This window comes from Pleurodeles waltl, chromosome 2_1, assembly GCF_031143425.1.
Source record: "Pleurodeles waltl isolate 20211129_DDA chromosome 2_1, aPleWal1.hap1.20221129, whole genome shotgun sequence".
In the NCBI taxonomy this organism is placed as follows: Eukaryota; Metazoa; Chordata; class Amphibia; order Caudata; family Salamandridae; genus Pleurodeles; species Pleurodeles waltl.
In genome coordinates, this window is record NC_090438.1 from 307245381 (window position 1) to 307269379 (window position 23999).

Genomic DNA, 23999 nt, shown 5'->3' on the forward strand with positions numbered 1-23999 from the left:
ACTGCTGGACCTGAACCTGCAACCTGTCAAGAGGAACTGCATGGCTGCCCAAAGGACTCATCTGGACTGCGTTGCTGCGGAGGACTGCTGCCCCGCTGTTGCCCTGCTGCACTCCTGACCTCTGACTTTGCTGAGAGGTGCTCTCTAAAGGCTTGGATTGAGTTTGTCTCCTGTTTTCTGAAGTCTAAGGGCCAAAAAGACTTCATCTCTTCAGGAAATTCCTTGTGCCCCGAGTATATTGTTTATCCTATGAATTGATCTTTCTGATCATTTGATTATTTTTTCCTGGTGGTTCTCAAGGCTGGGGATCTATGAAGACCATCACTAGTCTGAAATTATGGAAAGTCATTCAATCTGTGGATAGAACTCAATCTCTTCCATAAATTCTGTAAATCCTGATTTTTTAACATTTAACTTCATCATGCTTTTACTCTATATTCCATCATTTGTTATGCCTGTGGCTTGGCTTTTAACTACATGATGTTTACATAGCACTAAGATGCTCTGCATTTGTTACTTCTGGAAATACATTTAATTTAACATTCAAATCCACAGGTTTGTGACTACTCGCAAACCAATGCGGGGAACGCTGCCTGTCAGATATTGGGAAGTAAGGTTGAACTGCTGGAAGACGATGTCTGGGACGGTACAACACTCCTTCCCTGGCCTGCTCCCAGTGACAAAATTGACCATTTTAGAAATTTAAGCGAACTGTATTTTCTAACTTCAAAAGTATTTGCACTCTAGACTCCTTGAGAGTCTCTAGACACCTGTGTTACACTGTTCTGCCCCCACTGAAGCATATTACTGCACATAAATGCATCTGTTTATCAATTAGAAATTCCCCCGAAAGCATGCTTTCCGATCTAGATTTCAAGCATCTGCAACCTATGCCATATTCCTTTTCGAGTAGATGCTCATAAGCACTGAAAACAAGGCAATTATTTTGCCAATTACAGTGTTGTAAGGTCACTCATGTGTGAGATTTCCTAATAATAGCAGAACCAATTGCATGGATAATTGATATTTGAGAGGACTCTCTGGAAAGTGAATATTGTTTTGGCTTTACGCTCAATAAATAATCGTAAAATTCTGCTTTTACAGTGCAATATGCCATCCAGCCTGGGGTACCCGAGCCCATGCCGCTGTGCTGTCCCATTAACTGGCGTGCTAACCAGTGAAGAAACTCTGCAGGTGATAATTGGAATGCGGCCGTCCCTGGAGCCAGCAACGAGACTGTGCATTGGAGTGCTGTATTCACAGAAGCCTGACATTATTAACGGATTACATGCGTGTCGGCTTGACACGTGCAAACGCGTTTCCTTTTCTGAAAATCAAATTTACACCTTGCAAGAATGTCATGGTTAATACGGGTGGGACAGCCCGCGGCCTTTCAGCGAACATACTGTACCAACGCCAGAAATGCTTTTCTCCCAGAAGTGACTGTGATCGAATAAAGTGTTATTTTAAATATATATCACTTCCATCTGAGCCTCCCAACTAGATAAAAGAGTATTAAAATACAGTAACTTACCAGAAAAATCTTATGTCCGCTATAGTTTGGCTATGAGCATCATTAAGAGGATGTTAATTATTTCATTTTGCATTTCAACGTTTATTTTGTACATAATTTGGCGCATATTTATTATGGGTTTGCGTTGCCCTTGCATCACACCTGGGTCGCAAGGGCGGTGCAAATCCGTGAATGATATTAACCAACCCTCGCACCTGAGTGGCTTGATAATTGTGGAGTCACACAAGGCAGCGCAAGTCGCTGCCTTGCTTTACTCTACCCCAGAGAGGCTTTATATGGCTGGAGCGTGGGTGCTCCCATGCATTCATCCGTGTATTTTGTTGCATTGCCAGATTTACTGTTAGTGCTAGACCTGGGAATGCTTCAAAATGCTATGCCTCTCCAGGGTAGGCGTAAAGAGGAGAAATATGTTTATTTCCTTTTTTATATGTGTGCTCATTCTGCAGCACACACGAAAAGAGGAAAACGCCTCTGAGGATTGTTTTGGGGCAGGAATGTGTCCTTACAATCCTCAAGGCAAGAGTTTATACACCAGCATAAGCAGAGAGCAGGAATGCGCTATATATGAATAAATAGGGTGCATTCCCGCCCTCCCCCTTTAACGCAGCACAGCGTGGCGTGAACATTTGATAAATAAGCCCCTTTGTGTATTAGGGTATAATGATTGGTTGTCATTTATGACATTTGACTTTACTAATGTAGCTATGGGGCTGTAGTTTCTGCTTTTTAATTTTTAGAGACTGCTTAGGATGTGCTGTAAAAAATCATGATATTTACAATAGCAACAGTAGCAGAAATCCTGTGATCTTGAAGTCACCCTCCTCCGATCATCCATCAATCATTTCAAAATATTCAATTACAGCATAATTGGAAGACCCACCTTCTCTTAGTGTTTGATATTTTGAGGTTTGACTATAATGGCTGCACAGTGGCACTATTAAAGGGTAAACATTTGTGGGTGTTGCCAGGGCTTTAAGTGGGATGAAAATAGTTGGCGGGTGGGTCTCTAAAGTTAGTGTGGTCTAAGACACGTAACAAAGAATCCTTCCGAGAAATCATGCCCTTGTATGATTAAGGGCATAGCTTAAAGCATGCAAACTAAAATATTGTGTGCATCCCATAGTGTGAAAACAAACAAGTATTTTGGTGTCTTTCTGTGAAAATTTTGTTATTTCATCCATACATCACAAAGCAATGGGCATGCACCTAAAGGAAGTCAAAACTATTGGTTTTTGCCAACAGTTGTTAGATGTATCAGTTAAGTAAGTAACAACAATGATTGTGTTGTGAATAATAAGAATTGAAAAGGGTTCAAGCTTGAAAATATGAGACTGTGAAAAAAGCATTCCTATAGTCTGTGGAAATGGTAATATTGTTCAGAGTGTTAGACTCAATTACTCCCTTTCTAACTCTTGACACCACTTTCCCTTACAGTTGCTACGTTAGACATTTACACGCTTTTGCTCCTAACATCTTTCTGAAATCCTCCATCTGCATTTCTCACACCTCATATCTATCAAGTTATGAAACTTATTTTTCCTCTCTCCTGTATGTGCTCCCTTTCATCCCCTTAACTGCTTAATTCCCTTGCACACATCCATTAACCTGTCCATTTTACTTTTACTCTGTCTGTATTTGTGTACCTCCTTAACACACTTTTGTAGAGAATCAGATTTACAATTACCCCCACGTCCCTCCTGCCCTCGTCCCATTCATTACTAATGTGGATATTCCTATCTCGCTGACAGAAAAAAGAACAAAGAATGCTCGGAACCCTATCCTCCTTCTCTTTACCTCCGGTAAGAGACATACTTACCCAGCATTCTGCCTGTTCTTTTTCCTGTGAGCCGACAGAATGTTTTCAACAAAGATGGATGGTGGCTCCTGCAGGTGTGGGGCTCCACCTGGGGGGTGTTTCTCATCGCCGGCTGACATTCCAGCTGGGCAGGGGTGTCAGCTGGATGGATTCCCACCTCCCTTCCTGCGTGGGTTGGAGGTAGGTGGGTGGTGCTCCATAGTGTCTGGTCATCTTGCTGTTGCTGGTGGTGTCCAGGCTTCGGGTCCTCGGTGGCTGTGATGCTGCAGCTCTGCCTGTGCTGGTCCTTCTGTGTGTCCCCGCCTTCTGCCTGTTGGAGTGTGGTAGGACATGGGGCTGTGGTGTGCCTTCACAGGGCCTGGTATGGTGTTGGGGTGCTAGGTGGCTTTGTGTTACCGCAGTATTCTCTTTCTGTGGTTTCTGGCTTCCCTTGAAGGTGAGGGTTTTGCCGGTTTATTGGGCTTGTCCTTGCCCTTTGCTGTTAGGGTGCGGGCCACATGGTCCACGGGGCCCTGGTGTGCTGTGGAATTGGTGGGGCATTGGTTGGTGAGCCCTAAGCTTTCTGTGTTGTTTCTGCCATGGGCAGTCTGTGCTTCATGCCAGTTTTGTGGTGTCCTGTTGCTGCCAGTTTTTGTGCAGTTGGTGGTCCCTTGTGCATGACCCCCCTGGGCTCTCAGTGGTCTGGAGGGTACAGATCCTGGATGTCAGGATATTTTTTTGCTCTTCCCGGCAGTGGTCCGGCCTGTATGGGGGCAGGACTGTTGTTTGCATGCTTCTTAGCGAGGCCTGAGCTTTCGGGCCTCCTGTCCCGTCCGGAAGTCAGGCAGTGTGTGGTTTCTTGCACACTGCCTCAGATGTCTTGGGACATGTCACTGCAGGGTTAGGGAATGTTGTTGTGGTGTTCCTTCCCAGTGACCTGGGACTCTCTCACTATCTGCACCTTCTCCTTCTTCACTGCCTGGCCGTCCTGAGTCACACAGGTGTCCTTTGGCCCTGGATATGGTTGATATGGGGCTGGTTTGGTTTCGCCATAATGGTATTGGCCTGCCTATTTCCTCCCCGTGGTGAGGGCTGGCCCCCGCCGGTGCCCACCATCCTGTCCTCCCAAGCATGACAAGGCTTTCACACTGCAGGCCTCCCTCAGCACGTGGCTCCAGCCCTGTCCTGCTGGTGCTCCCTCAAACAGCAGTGGAGCCTCCTCGCATTCTGGTATCTTCGTGCTCTTCCCTGGTCCCACCTGGTTCACTTGGCTGGGGGGATTCTGGTCCTCTCTTCTTTGCTGACAGCGGATGCCTTGGAGGCCTGTTTCTTTCAGCCTTCTTCTAGTTGCATGCCTCTGGTGTCCACTTCTGCGGTGGGCCCTTTTTTGTTTCCTTTTTGGCACTGACGGTTTCTGTCTCTGGCAGTCTCTGGTCGGGGCATCGGGACACTTCTGGATGTGCTCCCCCTTCCCTTCTCTGGTACCAGGCATGCCTATGGAATTCTGGGGGTTGCGTGGGAGTCCATGTTGTGGCCTGGTCTGTTTTTTGCTGTGGGCTCCTTGTTCAGTTGCCCTTCTCCAGGCCTATGGGTGGCCAGATGGGTGGGCCATGGGCACTCATGTTGGTGTCCCTGCATCTGCACTGGACTGGGTCCCTCCTCTGCAGGCGTGTTGCCTTGGGTGCCGAGGTTGTCCCGTCCTGGTGGGGTCCTGGTTTGTGCTTCCTATTTTGTGGATTGGGGTGTATCTGTACTTGCTCTCCTTTGCTTGTATGGAGAGTTAAGAGGTGGTGTTTTTCCCATCCTGTGTAGAGGCTCATGCTCTTGGCTTGCCTGTGGGCCTTGCTGTTGGGGTGCCTTGTGGCTGGTGTTTCCTCTTCCCTCTTTTCTCGCTCCCTTGGTTGTTTCAGTTCCTTTCTCTTTCCCTTGTTGGGACTCCTGTGCAACCTGTGTGGCTGGTGGCCTAATGCTTGCTCTGTTTCTTCTTTGTTAGGGCTGGCTCTTTTTGGGGTCATGTGCTCCATTTTCTGCCTTGGGGGTTCCTCTGTGGGTTTCCTTTCGGTCCTGTGGCAAGGTTGGGCCCAGCTCGCCTGCTTGTGGAGGTCTGTTTTTGTTTTCTGGGGATCATGGTTTCCCTGCTGGTCCATGTTGGCTGCTGGGGCTGATGTTGTTGGTCTGCCCTGTGGGCTGGCCATGTGTGCCTTGCCCTTCTGGTGGCTTCTATGAAGTGTGGGAGTATTCCTGCTGATTTACATTCTGGGTAGTGGTGGTTTTTCGTGCTGCTGGCCTGGCCTCTTGGCTACTTTGGGCTACATATTTCCTGGCCTCTTCTCTACTCCCCTTGCTCCATTGTTGACCGTGCTTCCTGGGGGGTGCTTGGTGTGTGGTTGTGATTCTGCCCAAATCTTGTATTTTATTGGGGTTGTTTGTCTGGGGTTTGACCAGCTGATATCTGCTCCCTGCTCCTCTTTCTGGCATCTACCTTCCCTGTGGTACTCCGGTGCGTATGTTTTTTGGCGCTGCTGTCTTGGTTGCAGGGTGGATTCCTGCCTTGTCTGATGGGTGTAGAGTGGGAGCTGGCTGTTTTTCCTCTGAGAGTTTTTTGTCCAGCTCGGTGCTGGCGTTTGCCTCTGAATTCCTCTGTTTTTGCTCTGCTCCCTTCCCCCTCTTGTGGTTTGCAGGTTGTGCCTGTGGCCTCCCTCTGTGTTGCTGTTGTCTTAGGTCTATGGTTGCTGTTTTGTTGCTCCCTGCTGTTGGTTCTTTGGGTGCTGCTGGTCCTGTCTCAGTTGTTGGCTGGCTTCCTTAGGCCCTGGGTGCTGGTGCCTAGCTGAGTGTTGGTTAGGGACTGTGCTTTGGTCTGTCCCTGGTATTCTGGGTCTCTGTTGTTGAGGCCTGGGTGCTGTTCCAGTTGGGGTTCTTTGTGCGGTGGATGTCATGCCTCCTCTTTTCAGCTCTAACCTGTGCTCAGATGGGTTCTGTGCTTTGGGGCTACCCTTATGTTGTGTTTCTTTAGTCCTCTGGTTCTCTGCCTTTGTGGGTTTTAGGTGGGGGAGCTCGGCAGTTGCCCCCCTCTGGGTGGGTGCAAGTCCCCTGTTCCTAGGTCCCCTGCCTGGGGGCTGTCTGTCCCTGGCCAGGTCCTCTGGGGCCGACCTTTGCGCTTTGGCTGGCTGTGGCTTCTTCTTCCTTTTTGGACAGAATTCTCAGGTTTTGGGGGATCGACCTGGTTGCTGGTCTGGGTCTTCCATGAGGCTTTTTTTTGTCTTGGTCTCTAGGCCTCAGTGCCGGCGTGTGCTTTCCAGTTTCTATTTCGTTGTCGGTTTCCCAGTTTCTGGTGTTTTTGTTGGCCCTTTTTGGGATCTTAGCGGTTTTTGCTTGTTGGTTCCCTCCTGTGTGGTCGCCATGTTGGTGTCCTTGAGATTTATCGTTGCTGGCTTCCCTTCTCTGCAGTTCCTCCTTGTCTCTGGTCAGGGGGTTCACCTGCAGTGTGGTTGGTTTGGTTTGGTGCCAGGCTTGGTGTTTCTGCCCTTTTTTCTGGTTTGTTTTGCTGACACCCTTAGGGGAATTTATTGTGGCCTCTTGTTCTTGGTGCTTTGGCTGCCTTGGTTTCCACCTGGGAGTAGCCTGTGGCCTCATGGTTAAGGTTTCTGACCCTCCCACCAAGGTTTGAGGGTTCTACTCCAGGTGTGTCTGAAGTAATTCCCCTTCTTTATGTTTTCTTCTCTTTTCTGGTTGGGCCTGTGGTTGTTCCTGTTTTTTTCCACCTCCTGTTGGTTGCTGGGCTGCCTCTGGTTTTTTGGGATCAGTCTGGTTACGGCTTTCTTGCTGACCAGTATTTTTACCTTTCTTTCTGACTCTTCTTTTGTCCCGCCTGAGTCCTGCTGGGGTTTTCTCGGTTCCTTGGGACATCCCTGTTGTGGGATTCTCTCTTTGGTTCTTTCCGGTGTGGAGTTCTCTTGGTTTGTTTCTGGGTCCTGTTGGGCTGTGGCTCTGTTTTGTTTTTAGTGGGTTGTTCTGGAGTGGTTGCATGGGGTTCTTGGTTACTGTTTTGGGCCTCTCTTTGTCGTTTGTCTTTTCCTGCCCTTGTTTGGGGGTCCGGCCCTGTCTTTCAGCTGGGGAGTTTTCCTGGTCAGGGTCTTCCTCAGTGGTTTCTGGGCTGTCTATCTTTGCCCCTTGGAGTGCTGCTTTGCCTTGTTTCTGTGGTAGCCTCTTTCCTGGGGCTGTTTTTCTGTTTCCTCTGAAGGTCATTTTTTTTTTGCGGCTTGGGTATTCTCATTAGCAATGAATGGGATGAGGACAGGATTACAGGAGGGACCTGGGGGTAATGCTATATTTTTACCGGTAATCTTCATTACGCCTGGTCCTGTTGTCCTTGTCCCATTCATTAAGTCCCTCCCTCCCGGACGTCTGGGCGCTTGGTAGTTCAGGTGGAATGCTGGGGAAGTATGTCTTAAGTACTCCTGGTGGGGGGTGGAGTGGAGGGTTTCCAGCATTTCTTGTTCTTTTTTTCTGTCAGCGAGATAGGAATATCTCATTAGTAATAAATGGGACAGGGTCAACAGGAGCAGGAAAAAGCAAACCCTTTGGGAATGCAAGACTAAATCAACTGTGACTCGTAAACAAGAACTAGATTGCTGATATGAATTACCTTATTGGTTTTTACAGCTCTTGCTAAAAAATAGTATAGCTAATCAATTGAATGTAGAGCTTAATAAGAGCCTGTTTGAATAACAGTTTACAATTACTGCCAGGACTGAGACCTGGATGCACCCAACACATAAAGCCACGTGTGTTTCCCTGAAATGACCAATGGCAAGCCAATTAATCTTGTTACTGCCACGGAAACCAAAGTACACTCTGTCATGCTGCAAAAAAACAAAAACAAAAACATATTTCTGCTAGCATTACATGCTGAAACTTTGCAAGGGGAGACATATTCCCTTCGTTGGCTTTGCAGCTAGGCCGGCTACATTGCGTTTTCAGTCGTATAGAACATCTTTGAACATGAAGGAGATGGGTGATTAAATCATGCTCAGTGATTGACTGCTAATTGGCCAGCACAGAGCATTGTGAAGGTACCTGCCCAATGGAGAGCCGGAGTGAGGAAATGAGGGAGCATAGACCTCTTTACCGCTACATGCCTCCACCATCTAGGCCTCCAAAGCTTGCTGTGTCATGCATAGTTTTGCCTGGAATGGCTGTGTTCATGCTGCAGTTTTCTCTGTGCCTGGAAGCCACCGACATGTGGGTTGGTGTCACGGGGTTTGTGAAGTAGGGGGACCTGGGAGAGTGCAGTGAGTAGCACCTCTGTATGAAATACCAGTCTTTGAGAACACAGTCTGAACCTGCCACATTTCTCAAATGCTAGCCCACAGTGCCAGCACCCTGAGTCACTGCCTTGAAAGATGTGACCTGAAATCATATGATTATATACTGACCTGTGGCACACCTGCCAGACAGTGGGACTGCTAAAGCAGCAAAGAGCCTTGAGTTCCCTCACATCAGTGGTGCTCATCTGGTAGTGTTAAATGCTTTGTGGCCTGGCAGGTGGATGTTGTTGTCCCACCACTATGTGCTCAGAGCTGCGCTTAATCTGGTCAGACCACGGGAGGCAGCAAGTGGTAAGATATTTTTCTCAAAGGGCCAAGGCAGGGCTGATTGTATCTTACACTGGCATTGGGAGAAGAGAGAATTTGGGGTGGGGGAGGGTGCATTGTGACTGCTGCAGTGGCTTTCCAGAAACCAAAATAAGGAGTCAGGGTTGTGGTTAGTGCACAATCCACAGTCTACCATATTTATACAAATACGACAGAAAGCATTTTATCTCTGTTAGCAGATTTGGCTAGAAGAGCTGGCAATAGCCTTTAGGATTACCTAAACACACAAGAGGCCCAGCCAGATACATCAACTACTTCAACTAGACATTAGATTGCTTTAACTCACTGGCTCCTCACACACAAAACCATCCAGCAAGAGCACAAATGCAGGCCAACTAGTACATGGAAGAACTCAGAACAACAAAAACACTGCAAACAACTAGAACAAAGATGGAGGGCCAACCAGGAGTAATAGGACAAGAACACATACAAGTCTGCTCTGAGATGCTACCACAAATACATCTGAGATATCAAGAAGAAATCCCTAGATGAGCACATGGAAGAAAGCTCCAACAGCAGCAAGGAGATCTTCATAATCATCAAGGACTTCACCACAGCCACCACCAACGGCATCACCACCACCCAATATCTATGCAATGTCCTATCAAAATTATTCTTCAATTAAATCACAACCACATACAACAATTTTGACCCTCAGCCAAACCCTTGAAGCCTAGTCTCCAGCCTGCAGTTGACCACATGAGAAGCCATCACCATGGAGGAAACAGCAATCATCATAAGGGCTATACACTCCAGCACTCCTATAGACCCTTACCCCACCACATCCATTGTAAAGCATCTTCCCTGATCAGCAGTGCACTCACCTGATTCCTTAACACCGCCATCATCACATCCACCTTCCCAAAAGCCTGGAAACATGCAGCAGTCAGATGCCACACAGTCAGGCTTCCGACCTAGCCACATCACTGAGACCTCCTTCCTCACAGTAATAGACAACATCCAAATGAACCTTGACCAAGGAGAAACTGCAGCCTTCATCCTTCTCTACCTCTCAGTGGCATCTCCCACTCCCTGAATCATGATCAGAAGACTGCACAGGACTGGCATCCAAGGACCAGCCTTCAACTAGATAGACTCCTTCTTTTCCAGAAAAACTCAAACAGTTCACATACCCCTGTACACTTCAAAAGAAAGGAAATGTATTCTCATCTGCAAAGTCCCTCAGGGATCTTCACTTAGCCCAACCTGCTTTAACATCTACAGTACATGACCTCAATGGCATCTTCATAGTTATGTATGCAGATGACACATCTCATACTGTCACTCTCAGACTAGACATCCCAAACAAGAATCAACTTCTCTACCTGCATGAACAAAGTAGCCACCTGGATGAAGTCCAACTGCCTCAAACTCAACACAGACAAGACAGTGATTTTTTGGAAAGAAGACTTCGCCATGGGACCCCTATTGGTGGCCAACAGACCTAGGACCCTCATCTACCAACGGTACTCAATCATAAAAATGTCACATGGGCTCTCATTATCGTAATGAGGCTGCTGGATGTGGGTGGCAGAATCACTTGAACTGTGTGGAACTGAGTCCAATCCCACACCATGTGATGACTGTAGGCCTAATACGTTTTCAGCCAGCTAGCAGCGCCTCATCTCTGTCTAAGAACAGGGATGATTGTGGAAAACGGGCGCATGACAAGGATGACTTCTCAGGGATATCATGGTGTGTCAGATCTCATCCTTTTCTCTCAATTACCTTAGTCTTATATATGCAAAGACAAACAGGCAGAAAAAGGTTCAATAACCTTTATTGAATCATCTGTACCATAGATAAAATGGCATGAATTGCAATAATTAGAATGAAAAAACACGCTTGAAGCAAAATGGTGACAAGAAAAGTGAAACACAAAAAAAGTCTCACCATACTGTCACTATGGGTAATATATGTGCTTCCTACCTAAGCTATGTTAGAGCACAGTGTGATAAGCCCTAATCTTCCCTTCAGGTTCCCCCCTGGGAAGACATCATCCTCCATATTTGAGCAAAGACGCATGTTGTCTAGAACAACAAAATCCCCATGAATGCCAGGGAACAGGTAGTCTCAGCAAGCAGCTGTAGCAAATCCATTAGCATGCGATTGTAGTCATCTGGCTGGAATCTCCCTTTAATATGCATGGGACAAAGAAGTGTTTTTGTAATAATAATACTAATAATAATAATAATAATATAATAATAAATGTCCCCATGTACAGATGTGTATATTTCTGTGAATGTTGGAGAAGCAGTGTACCACTTTACCGGCAACTCTATCTCACTGCAGCCTTGAGGAAAGCACAAAGTGAGAAGAATGTCTTGCTAAGAAAAGCAATGCTTTCCTAGGTGAAAGAACAACTAGATAAAGAAAATAAAACAGAACTAGAAATGTGGCCTATACTGAAATAATAAAAATAAAGCAGAATAAAATGTAACTGAGCTAAAGGGCACAAGCGGCAGGCCTAGTTTGCTAAAATAACAAGCCTAAAAAACATGGCCAAAATGGCTAACAACACCCTCCCCTTGCCGGTTCAAAGGTGGTAAAAAAAAACAAATATTAAATATATAAAAGCAACTAAAATGCTATTCTTTAAAATATATGTACATGAATGTCAGTAATGGTGAGTTAAAAGACATTTGAGCATGTAAACGTTTTTAAAAAGGGGTTGATTTAAAATGTCAACAGTGGGGTTAATAGAACCATACTTAAAAGTTAATGTCCTTTCTAAAATTGCCAATTACATCTGGCACAATTGGAGCCAAGAAATGTACCATTTCGGCAGGTGTTAAGGTAGCCAAATTGTTGCCAAGGAAAACCAAAGAGTACTCATGTTTCAAAGCCTGAGCTCAAGCTAAGGCAGCATTCTGTGTTGTGCTCAATGTTAAGTCAAGAGCTGCTTTATCCACGAAGGGCAAGTCATAGACAGCTTTTCGTAGAAAATGCACCCTCAATGAGCATGTCTGGTAATGACCCACTAGCGATAACATCAACAGATCAGCATCCAATGAAAGTAAGTGCTGCATAGAAAGACAAACTTTCAATACAAATCTGAAAATGCACCAGAGGCATCGAAACACGGACTGCACACAATCCAAAACCTTTCTGAATGACAGAGACCAGTTGCACTTCAGTTCTTCCAGGAGTGGTGCTACAAAATATTGCATTGTGCGTTCACAACACAGTTGGGCTGGTGGAAGCGCTTGCAGTCCTCCTTGTTGTAAAGGGACAGCCATTGCGAATAAAAAATTGCACCAGCGGGAAACCACCTATTACAGCCAAAGTAATTGGAAATCCCCTGAAAATTCTTGAAAATATCAAGTGTATGGCTGAAGGTATTAGGCCAAATATAGAGGAGAAGGTGTGAACGAAACCAGAACCAACAGCTTTAAAGAAATGTGCAATCCCAGTAGTACCAGATGCATTAAATATATGTACCACGAGTTCACCAAAGTGTTTCGGAAAGCTTGTACTTAGAAGGGACTGTATTTCTGAAGATGACCTCATAACTTGAAGCTCATAGGTCTTGCGCACAGATAAATTGCACCAGATGTTTTCGATACAAGAAAGCCTTTCAACTGTTTAACTTGTCAAAATTCACATTTGAAGTAGCAATGCGAGGCCAAATATCTGCTACTTTCATCTGTTGTGTAGGAGGAAAAAGAACATTCTAGCAACAGGTGAAAATCTGGGAGACCGAAACGACGTAATCTATTCTGGCTTGCATTCCACAGCAGCTCTCACTGTTCCATTGGAGAGCACCTGGAATGCAGGTCTAAAAAAATGGGACTAGAACTCCCTTCAGATAACAAGCTAAGTTTGCTGCCGAAGCGTTACATGCCTCATGCAAGGAGAGCTGCTTATAAACTATCGAATTACTTATAGAAGTCTCACATTCACTGCCACTAAGAAAGACCTCTTTCATGTCATTGAAACATTCATGTGAAAAAGGACGCTCCCACACCTCATGAATGTAAATATCTCCTACTGGAATGTGTTTCAAACAGGAAGTGAATTGAAGTGTTGAAATAGTCAGATTAATGACCCCGTGTATTAACCATTCAGCAGATGGTATCTCGGCCACAGTAAAAGGCAACTTTTCAAATTTCTCGATGTTTAGCATGACATAAGTTCCTTCCTTCTTAGTCATTATCTGTTGCTGTCACATTAAATTCAATGTTGAAAATATGTCCCTTGCGCTAACGTGTTGCCAGGAAACGAGGTCTGATTTCAGTGTTTGTAGTGTCAAACCTAACTGCATAATTGACCTTGGCTGGCTCGATCCATACTGTGAAAATTACATGTCGCTTTGCACTATGTCTATTGCAGTAGAAACAATGTTTTTTAAAGTGTAAATGCGGTCGGACAAGGTGATAATCTCATTATCTACAACAACTAATGCTTTCTGCAAATTTTCCTGATCTATTTGCCTTAACCGGGCAGCAGCTTATTGTTGGAAAAGTTTCCATATTTCATGATATACTGCATATAAGAAGCACTTTTTACATGGTCTTTTGGGGCCTAACGAAAAATGCTGCAAATCTGTGTCGTTAGACAGGAGACTGAGGTGCTCTTTAACAGCGTCTAGTGAGGAACATTTTAACCATTCCTGGCATAATTTCCCTACACTGTATGTTATTACTATACCCAAATGTTCTGATGATACATGGCGAGGGTCTGGCCTATTTATTCTAAAACCCTGTGGAGTTTCACAAAACATGCATGACATCCATTTATGTCTACTGACCACAATAACCACCCACCAGGACGTGAAAGTGATGTGTTAAATGTTCCATTTTGGACCCACTCATTGAGCTGATCTTCAGTTGCATTAATGTATTTTTGCCATTTTAGAGAAGCTAGCAGGGGCAGGGATACTGGGCGCATTCAAGTCCTTATTTTTTGCCAAGTCTAAACAACTTGTCTGTTGTACAGTTTCATGTAAAAATATTATTTGCACAGGTATCAGGCATGCTCTGAATCAAGCTTCCTTTCCCCTTGTTTGCCAATTTCTAGATCCCCACACACTTTTTAAGTCAATTGACTTCAGTCAATATTCATAGCCTTCTATAGCCAACTGGGAAACAAAAGAATCAGAATAAATAATTTTTGTATCAGTTAATAAAATATGTTGCATTTCCATCATTGGCAATTTGAAATAATATGACTCAGCATGTTTAACATTGTTCCCAGAAAAATATGCAAACTTTTCAGAATATGTTTTAGAACTCCCTATTGACTGAGTTGGACAGTGTTCCCATTGTGTATAGTTATAAATGGTCTTTGGTTGCTTGCTCTATGAATGTAAGGATGTCCATAATAATTATGACAGAACATATCTCCATAATTTTCTTTTGATTGATAAACATCTTCACTTTCAAATACAGTAAATTATTCCAAATCAGATAGCATAGAACCAACTGTTTTTACATCACAATCATCGGAAACAACTTCAGGTGTTATTACATAATTCATGGAAAGTTTAAATGTACATGGAATTTGAATAACCTCCGTCGGTACTTTATCTCAAACAATCCTATCAGTAATTGGTATGGCTGAAATGTTCACTAGAGACAAGTCTCTGCGGACCTAATGGGAGGAAAAATGTAGTTTTAGGACCTCATCCACCAGTTCAATTGTAGTGCGTTCAGGAAGGTAATCACCATGCATTAGTAAGAAGAAGATGACAAACCCAATCCAAAGAAGGAAGGCAAGAACAGTTAATAGAAGCTACAGACAGTTTCATGTCATTAATTTTGAGCCAATTTACCAGTTTACGTGCTCATGTCAGTTCTGTTGCAAAAGAGGCAGATGAGTCTGTGAAAGTGTCATTGATGTTGGCAAACTATCCAGAAGCAATTTACGCAAAAACTGGAGCCGTGTTGACATTGCTTGTCGCAGAAGACGTTCCAGAAACTAATGAAAGATCATTTTCCACCCTCCTCAAGCTCGGAGAGGTGTCAGCACTGCTGCTCAAAACCTGTTGAGGAACATCCTGGTCTGTAGTGAGAGGGATCCAGGCACTACCCAGGAGTCCTCTAGGTCTACTGTGTAGGGTCAGCCATATTGTGTAGTTTGACATTGTCGATGGAGACAAAGCAGTAGTCTTTACAACCTGGAAGCTGGTGATAAAATGACAGTGCTGTTACTGTGTATTCCCAGGACTGGAACCGGTGCAGGATAGGAAGGACCAAACTCCTTTTTCACAGCAAAATTCACAGCAATCTTTTCATGCACTAGAGACATAAGTTTTGGAATCCAGCTGGTAAGTGTTATTGGTGCAGACCCTATTCCCACGGAGGCAGTGTGGCAGGTGCTTTCTCGTCACAAACGTCTGTAAGTCCTGCAAAACAGCAACACATTCATTTATGTCAAAAGGTGTATCTGCCACCTCCACACCAGGACCATCAAGATCTGAAATATACATTTGTGTTCCAAACAGTCTTCATATGAGGTACGCCCCCAAAGGACCTTCTGGGCAGATTATTAAGTGCTCTCTAGACTCCAAACAGGTGATTAAGCCAACTACGACATATGTTTAATACTCTGGCTGTTAAGGATTGCTTTAAATTCTGGTTTCTTCACTCCATGACACTATTTCCATTGGGATGAAATGGAGAAGAATAATACAGTTGGACCCCTAATGAAGCCATTGTGTCCATGAATGTCCTTGAGGCGAAATCAGTGGTCTGGTCTGAGTGGAAAGCCGCAACTGCATATGTGCCGATAAAGACTTGCAACTTTTTATTAACAGTTCGAGTGTCAGCCAAGCATTGTGGCCAAACCCATAGAAATCTGTAGCATGAGTCAACAGTGACTAAGATGTATTTGTATGTCTTATCAGGTGTCAAGGGACCACAGTGTCCAAGTACACACATTGAAAAGGTTTGTTGTAAATTAGGAGGGGTGCCTGTAGTGGGCGTTGAACTCTTTTATTTGCTGCCAGATGTTGTAACAAAGGACCTACTGCTTGGTCGGTTTGTATAGACCTGGCCACCAGTAATGTGCATGTAATAGTGTAATTGTAGCCACCACATGAACATGGGCAGAAGCAACTACCTCATGCACTGCTTTAATCAACTCTGGTCTTTGATCTTTGTTGGGGATCACACGATCACCCACCCCAGGTATTGTTACTAGGGTAGTATTGAGGCTTGATATGCGGTAGGAATACTTTGCAGGATATGTCTATGGCATTTTCATGCCTTCAGCTGAAGCTTTCAAAGCAGCCAGTGTATCATCATCCAATATAGTTTGAGAAGGCGTTATTGCATCAACAGAAGCCATAGCTAATGCTGACTTGGCTGCTTCTTCAGCCAAGGTATTACCAGCAACGTGTATTCCAACACGTTCATGTTACAATGTATGAACAACATGGACATTGATTAGCCTTTGTTTCAGATCCGCCACTTTCCCCCAGAGGAGTCTGTGTTTAATGGTGTTGCCTTTTTAATCTCTTAACCCATTCTGTCACCAGTAATGCAGATATTCATTGAAGGATAGGATATAGTAGTATTAATCACAGACAATTAATGCTAACTGTTCTGGATGCGTGTGTTTGAGTGCCTTCACCAGAGCCTTGAGCTCTGCTAACTATGCAGTGTAGTACCCAAAGGTCTGTGTGTAAGTGTATTGTGGATGGAATTCACCATCTTTCGTGTAGCCGCTCACGACCATGCAAGCGGCGGAGTGTTCGTGTGTAGTGCCTACTGCAGTCTGGGCTGAGCCATCAGTGTACATAATGATTTGATATTGTTCAATAGACAATGTGTTTGCAGGAATATTGTATTCAAGTTCATCTTGGAGAAATTCTTGAGTTTGTAACTTTGGATCAAAAACATAGTCAACATCAGTGGCCATCAGGGATGTTTCCCATTTAATCCAATGTGGATGTAGTGCCTTGGCATTAGGAACACTGGCTTTTGTGACAGCCTCAAGGGGTGGAATAGAAGATGAGACAATGATGTGTTTCCCATCGGCCAGAGTTCTCTCTTTAATTAAAGCCATCTGAACAGCAGTCAGAATTGTTTCTGTGGGAGCAAAGTGTTGTTCAGCTGTGGAATACAAATATGATTTGTATGCAATATGGATGGTATCACCCTCATTGAACGTTACCTAACTAAAACCAATGGTACCAGTAATTACTCTGATGGCCAAGTGTGTTTTGTTGTCGCTTGTATGTAAGTGTTTAGCTGCAAGCATGTTTTGTTGCAATGCTCTGAGAATGTGTGTGTGTTCAACTGTCCAACATTTGCTTGAAAACTTGAGGACTTATTAAGTCACACAATGGTTCAATGTATTGTGCCTAATCTGGGATGTAAGTTCTGCCAAAGTTTAAAAATCCCAACAGTAACCAGAGCTTTTTGATACTGTTTGGTGGTTGTAGTTGTGCACATTTTTCTTCAAATTGGGGTGTTAGGCTCTTGCTTTCATCTGATAATTCGTATCCCAAAAACAGGACACTAAGGAAGGCTGTTTATGTTTTTTTAAAATTCAATTTGTAGCCTAAATCGGCAAATCCCACAACAATGTGGGCCACCCGTCTTACATGTTGTATGAGATCATCATCAGTAAGGTAGCTGTCATCCACGCAGGACAATGCCTCAGGGTCAATGTTGTGTAAAATGTAAGTAACACGGGCTGAAAACAATCCTGGACTGTTTTATACCCTTGTGGGAGACAGCAAACATTTTTCTGAGAGCCTAAAGTGCTGAAACTTATTAAGTCCCTTCTTTCAGGAGCTATATTTTGGCAGAAAAGGCCATTGGAAATATCCAAGGTTTTATTGTATTTTTTGCGCACTATATTGTTAATAAGTGCTGTACTATGTGCATTTTGAATGGCAAATGTGCATGTATGATTACTTAAATGTCTGTAGTCTAAGACTATTCTATATGAATTGTCTAGTTAGCTACGGGGAACAAAGAATTGTTAATTGATGAGACACAGGGTTTGATTACTCCCTGGTACTCTGTATGAGGATTTGTGTGAGGATTTCCCTCACAGGTTCTCTAGCTTCATGCTTTATTTGGTATTGGGGTTGAGGTTGGGGTTGAGATCTAATTGGTATTATATGGTAGGGGGAAACTTTATCCCATCCTACATGGTTGTGATATAACACAGGCACCTGCGCCAATGCCCAATCAATGGCATAAGTTTCCCTGGGCTCTCTGGGAACAAGGGGCAAGAAAGAGGGTTCAATTGCCTCTTTCCCCTATGGGAGATTACGTAAAATTCTGGTTGCCAATCCTTTTCAGCCAACAAGATATCATAAATGGTTATTACGCTATCCCAAAAGATAGAATCTATTGTGCGCTCAATGTCTCCTTGTGATTGTATTTTTAGCTTATACGCCCTATCGAGTGTGGAGACGCGCATGTCCGCAGTCTCGACTTGTAAGAAGTCATCAGTTGCTTTCACCTCCAGATGCTCTTGAAGATTCCGGCAAACTATTGTGACCTCTGCCGCACTGTCTAGCAGTGCCAGTGCCCACTTCCTGTTCTTCAGTAAAGCTCTCATCCTGAGTGGCATTTCGTATAGAAGTCCCTGCCACTTTTTTCTTTTTGAATTGTTTTTTTTTTGGCGAAAGTTTCTCTTCTTTTTTAACAGAAACTTCTGACGACCTTTGTGAGTCCTTTCTTGGTTTCACGTACTCTGTTCACTGCTCTGACTGTCCACCTCTCTCACTGCGTTAATCCAGTGAGTCCTGAAAGGAACGAGATTGGCTTGTATCAGTATATAGATATCTATCAGGTGTTTTTATTTTATCTCTATTTCTAAGATTATAGCGATTTTGAGGAGTCTCCAAATGTGGAGATTCTCCCCTTTCTGTTTTTAGGTGTTTGTTTTTGTTTATCCCAGTGTTTCTTGGAACCCTCAGGTGCTTGCTTGGCAGAATCCTTATTGGATTTACCCTGTAATTGTAGTTTAATAGGTCTGGCTCACAGATTATCACGACCAATGCTAGAGTAGATCTCAGCAATAATATTTGTCACCTCACGTTTGACCCTGTTCAGTAAAGTCCCAGAGATGCATGCTCACCGCTAGTGCAACTGCTTCCTCTTTCAGGTTACTTAATATAATTGAGGAGACTGTGGCAAAATTACCCATTAATTGCATACCCAAGTCCAGGGCCGGGGCTTCCCCGTATTCGTCTTGAATTTGTTTTAACACTTTCGGAAGGTTGGCAAGTGTCAGTTTACTGTGTGTGGTAGTGCAGAGCATGGCAAATACTGTGCCCCAAGTATGGCAGTTCTCTACTGAGGGAACCATGCCAAATGGCAAGCACAGAGTATTCTCTGTTTATCATGAGGTCCTGTAAGGAAAAAACTGCTTCTAGCGCATTTATTTTTTTAGCTAACCAGAATGGAGTCTCCCGTTTGGGGGGTACTTTAACCATGATTGAAAGTACAGTTGCAGGATTAATGCCTGGCATGACTGCATGTGGTTGCACGGGGGCAGCACGTGCTGGATTTGTATTTAATGCCTGCATTACAAATTGTACTAGCAGTCTGTATATTGCTGTAAGCTCAGCCTACAAGCGGCGAACCTTAGCTGCCGCTAAGGTTGCTGCATCAGGAAGCGGTGTATATGTGGCCAATAAAGGCTCAGAGGACCAAACCTAACATGTAACATTGTGTGTGGTAGAATGCCATCAAGCCAGTAATTATGGTCTTGATTAGATAAATGTATCTCCAAGTATGCATAAGCTCTGTATTGAGCAGGTATGTTAGAAGGTGTGTAATGATGAAATGTATTAGTTTTCCCATCAACTGAAAGAAAAGTGACCCACGAGTAAAATATTTCTGTTCTGTTGGCTAGATGAGCCTCAACTACAAATGCTACAGGACCCCTCTGGGCTGTGAGTCACAAATGAGCATTGAAGGGAAGTTGCTTGTTTATTGCAATTACTACCCATTGAGGGTTTACCATGGTTGATATACCTGTTTAGACATAAGGACATCAAATGGAGATAGATCTTTTTAAGGTTCAAGCTTGAACAAACTACAGCGTTGGATAGGTACTACTTACTTAGCTGAAGAGGAAATCCTCAATTCCACGGATGTCTCTGTATATAGTATTGAGGTGCCTTTAGCACGTAGTGAGACGGAGACAACCAGGAGGGTCCAAAAATCAGTGCCTGACCAAACATTGACAGCGCCATGTCACGTGGGCTCTCATTATCTTAATGAGGCTGCTGGATTGGGGTGGCAGCATCACCTGAAGTGCAATCCCACACCATGTGACAACTGTCAGCCTAATCCATTTTCGGCCAGCTAGCAGCACCTCATCTCTGTCCAAAAACAAGGATGATTGTTGCAACCAGGCGCATTATGTGGTGTATTAGATCTCATCCTTATCTTTCAGTTACATTAGTGTCACACATGCAAAGACAAACAGAGGCAGAAAATGGTTCAATAGGATTTATTGAATCAGCTGCGTCTTAGATAAAGTGGCATGAATTACAGTAATTAGAATGTCAAAACACGCCAGAAGCAAACTGGTGACAACGAAAGTGAAAAACAAGAAAAGTCCCAGCATACTGTCGTACACATATGTGGTTCCTACCTAAGCTATGTTAGAGCACAGCGTGATAAGCCCTAATCTGCCCTTCAGATTTTCCCCTTGGGAAGACATCATCCCCCATATCTGAGCAAGGAAGCCTGTTTTCTAGAAAGACGACACCATCCTCATGTAAGCCAGGTAAGCGGTAGTCTCGGCAAGCAGCTGTAGTAAATCAATCAGCATGCAGTCACGGTCATCTGGCTGGAATCTCCCTCTAATGTGCACGGGTCAAAGAAGTATTTTAAAACAGCTGATATTCTGAGAAAATGTCCCCACTGAAGGATGTGTATGTTTCTGTGAATGTTGGAGATGCAGTGTACCACTTTACTGGCAACTCTATCTCACTGCAGCCTTGAGGAAAGCACAAAGTGAGAAGAATGTCTTGCTAAGAAATGCACTGCCTTCCTAGGCGAAAGAGCAAGTAGATAAATAAAATAAAACAGCACCACGAAAGTGGCCTATGCTGAAATAATAAAAATGAAGCAGAATAAAATGTAACTGAGCTAAAGGGCACAAGTGGCAGGCCTAGTTTGCTAAAATAATGTGCCTAAAAACATGGCCAAAATGGCTTTACAACAAAACCCCTGGATCATTCTGGACAACAAACCAGACCAAATATTCCTGGTTCATCTGTTGGTGCAACCTGTTCCCACACCCTGAGGATGCCGTGAAAATTCTTCACGTGGCTACCAAACAGCCTTGGAAAATAATCACCCAAACCCTTATCATCAGCAGATTAGACTATGGAAACACGCAATATGCAGGAGTCACTAAACAAACTTCTGACCAGACTACAAACTGTCCAGAATGCAGCAGCCAGACTAATCCCCAACCTCCCACGCCACACCTGGACCACATCTCCACTGGCACCCAATACACAAACATGCAGAATTCAAACCCCTCACCCACATGTGCACTACACAACACAGGCATACCTTAAAAACCACATAAACTTCCAGGTACCCTCAAGACACTTTTGTCACTGGCACGCATCCTCTGCATACACAAAAGAAGGTCACAAGGCTGTACCTACTTGTACATTGCTCCTAAAGCATGGAACAGCGTTCCACAACACATCAGAGACTTCCCACCTCTTCTTGACTTCTGTAAGAAGCTGAAGATATGGCAATTTGATTAAGACTCTGGTTGCAGCCCCCTTCCCATCTGCGAAGCACCAGGATACCCTGAAAGGTGATGCATGTGCTATAAAACCACATATAATATTGCATAACATAAGACTGCAGATTTGTTTTTATTTGTTGTCAGCCTAGTGTCATCATGATTTGCCATTTTTAAGGATACAACCCTATATTTGAAAATGCATGCAGGAATTAGTGAGATGTACAGATAATCCCTTGTCCCTCTTTCCCTCCCTCACCTGTTCTGTGCCCTGCTTTTTGAAGCCAGTGTCTGACCAGTGGTTCAGTGCTGTTTGCTCCTAGGACCCTCCAGGAGTGGGAAGAAACTTCAGTGGTATAGTGTGCATGCCTATTCAAATGCAGCACCTGAACCCCAAACCTCCAGAATGTGTTACTACAGTTTGAAGCCAAAACACAAAGTGAGCCAACAGTATGCATACAGTCTAGCACCCTCTGAAAAGGGTACTCTTGTAGAGGCACTGGAACTAGGTGGATTAGTTCTCCAGTATCCCCAGGCAGCACAGTATGAGCACAGATTGAGAATGAGCTTTTGAAAAACAGTGAATGTTGTAATGCCAGTAATACTTTTAACAGAGGCATCTGTATTTGCCTTTTTCCTCTCACTTTTGCAACTTGACCACAGAGGCATTCTTGGTTTACAAACTGAACGTGACTGTTTGAAACTATGATGCTAGCATGGGAAGCACCAATGAGGCATACTGTTTCCTACACATGAAGTGTGATGGGAGCAAATATATAATTTGTCGAAACATTACACATTCATGTTAGAAGGTTAAATCTGATCTGATATAATATTTCTCCACTTTCAATCCTTCCCATTTCTTCTAAAATGTAGAATTGATACACTAACAAACTGCAAAAATCACTGCATTTTGTGACACAGCTGACAAGGTCAATGTTTTTGAGAGATAATGTAATTTATCTTCCGCACTTCAAAACACGATTTCTGCTCATAACACATATTGATTCTTTTTTTTTTTCAACCGTTTTTATTAAGTTTTGAAAAATGAAAACCAACAAAAACATATGGTAAAGTGCAGTTTACAGCAAGACAATACATCTTCATTACACAAGGGTGCCCGAGGGCATATACACCAGAGGTCAAGTCAATAGAGAGTCACAACCACTGTACAGATCTTATCCTCTATCCCACCTTCCCAACCCCTAGCCTTATGAGACCAAGCATTAAGCAACTTACGCATGTAGGAGCATATCGAAACCACAATTGGTCGCCATGGGGGGAGGTGCGTGTACCCATCCCCCACAATCTCATCGCTGCTTATAGAGCTTACATCCTCCCTACCAGTGAACCGCTCCAACAATGTACCCCAAGCAGCCACATCAGTAAGTTCCCTCTCATCACGTCATGTCAAGCGCAGATGCTGCTCCTCTGCCGCCCACCACTCCAGCAGTTCTCGCAGCCAACTGGGAATCATCGGAATCCAAGTGCTCATCCAACCAATTTCTACTCTACGCTTGGCCAGTACCAACGCTAGCTGCACCAATTTAAACACAACTCCCTTACCCTTCGCCTTACACACAACTCCCAGGATGCTGGTTGTCGGGGTTGCCTCCAACCCCAATCCTGTGGCCCCCTCAATCACTGCTACCACTTTCTGCCAAAAGTCATAAACCACCCTGCAGGTCCAGGCCAGGTGTAGGAAGGAAGCACCAAACTCAACACACCTAGGGCAGCACGCTCCACGGTTCGGGTCAATCCTATTCAGTCTACAGGGTGTGAGGTACGTTCTGTGTACAAAGTTAAAATGCAACAGCTTGAACCTGTGATTACACAACACCGTTCGGACCAATGACAAAGCCGCATCCCAATCAGCATCCGCCATGGGCTCCCCCAAATCCGATTCCCTTGCTCTGCGTCCCGCACTTACCACATCCAGTTGATCTTCCCGTAGAGTTTTATAAAAACCAAGTAATCAAGTGCGTCCCTCCGCCCCAGTTAATCAAACCGTTTAGTACAGAGGATGCCCTTGGAGCAACCAGAAAACCACCCCAAATCTCATGTGCCACACTCTCGATTTTTGCATATTGCAGAAACTGACCAGAACCCAGATCAAAAAAACTCTGAGCATCAGTAAAGGATAGAAACTCACCGTTAGGATAAAGATCACCAGCCACCTCACAGGCTCCCAGTCTCCAGGCATCTTCCAACATTGTCCTTTCCATATCCCGAAAGGGGGCCAGAGCTCATATCTTCAGCTCCCTGTCAAAAGGGGCTCGTCTGAGTACATACTTAACTGCCTGCCACCAAATCCCAGCAGTTGTCCTGG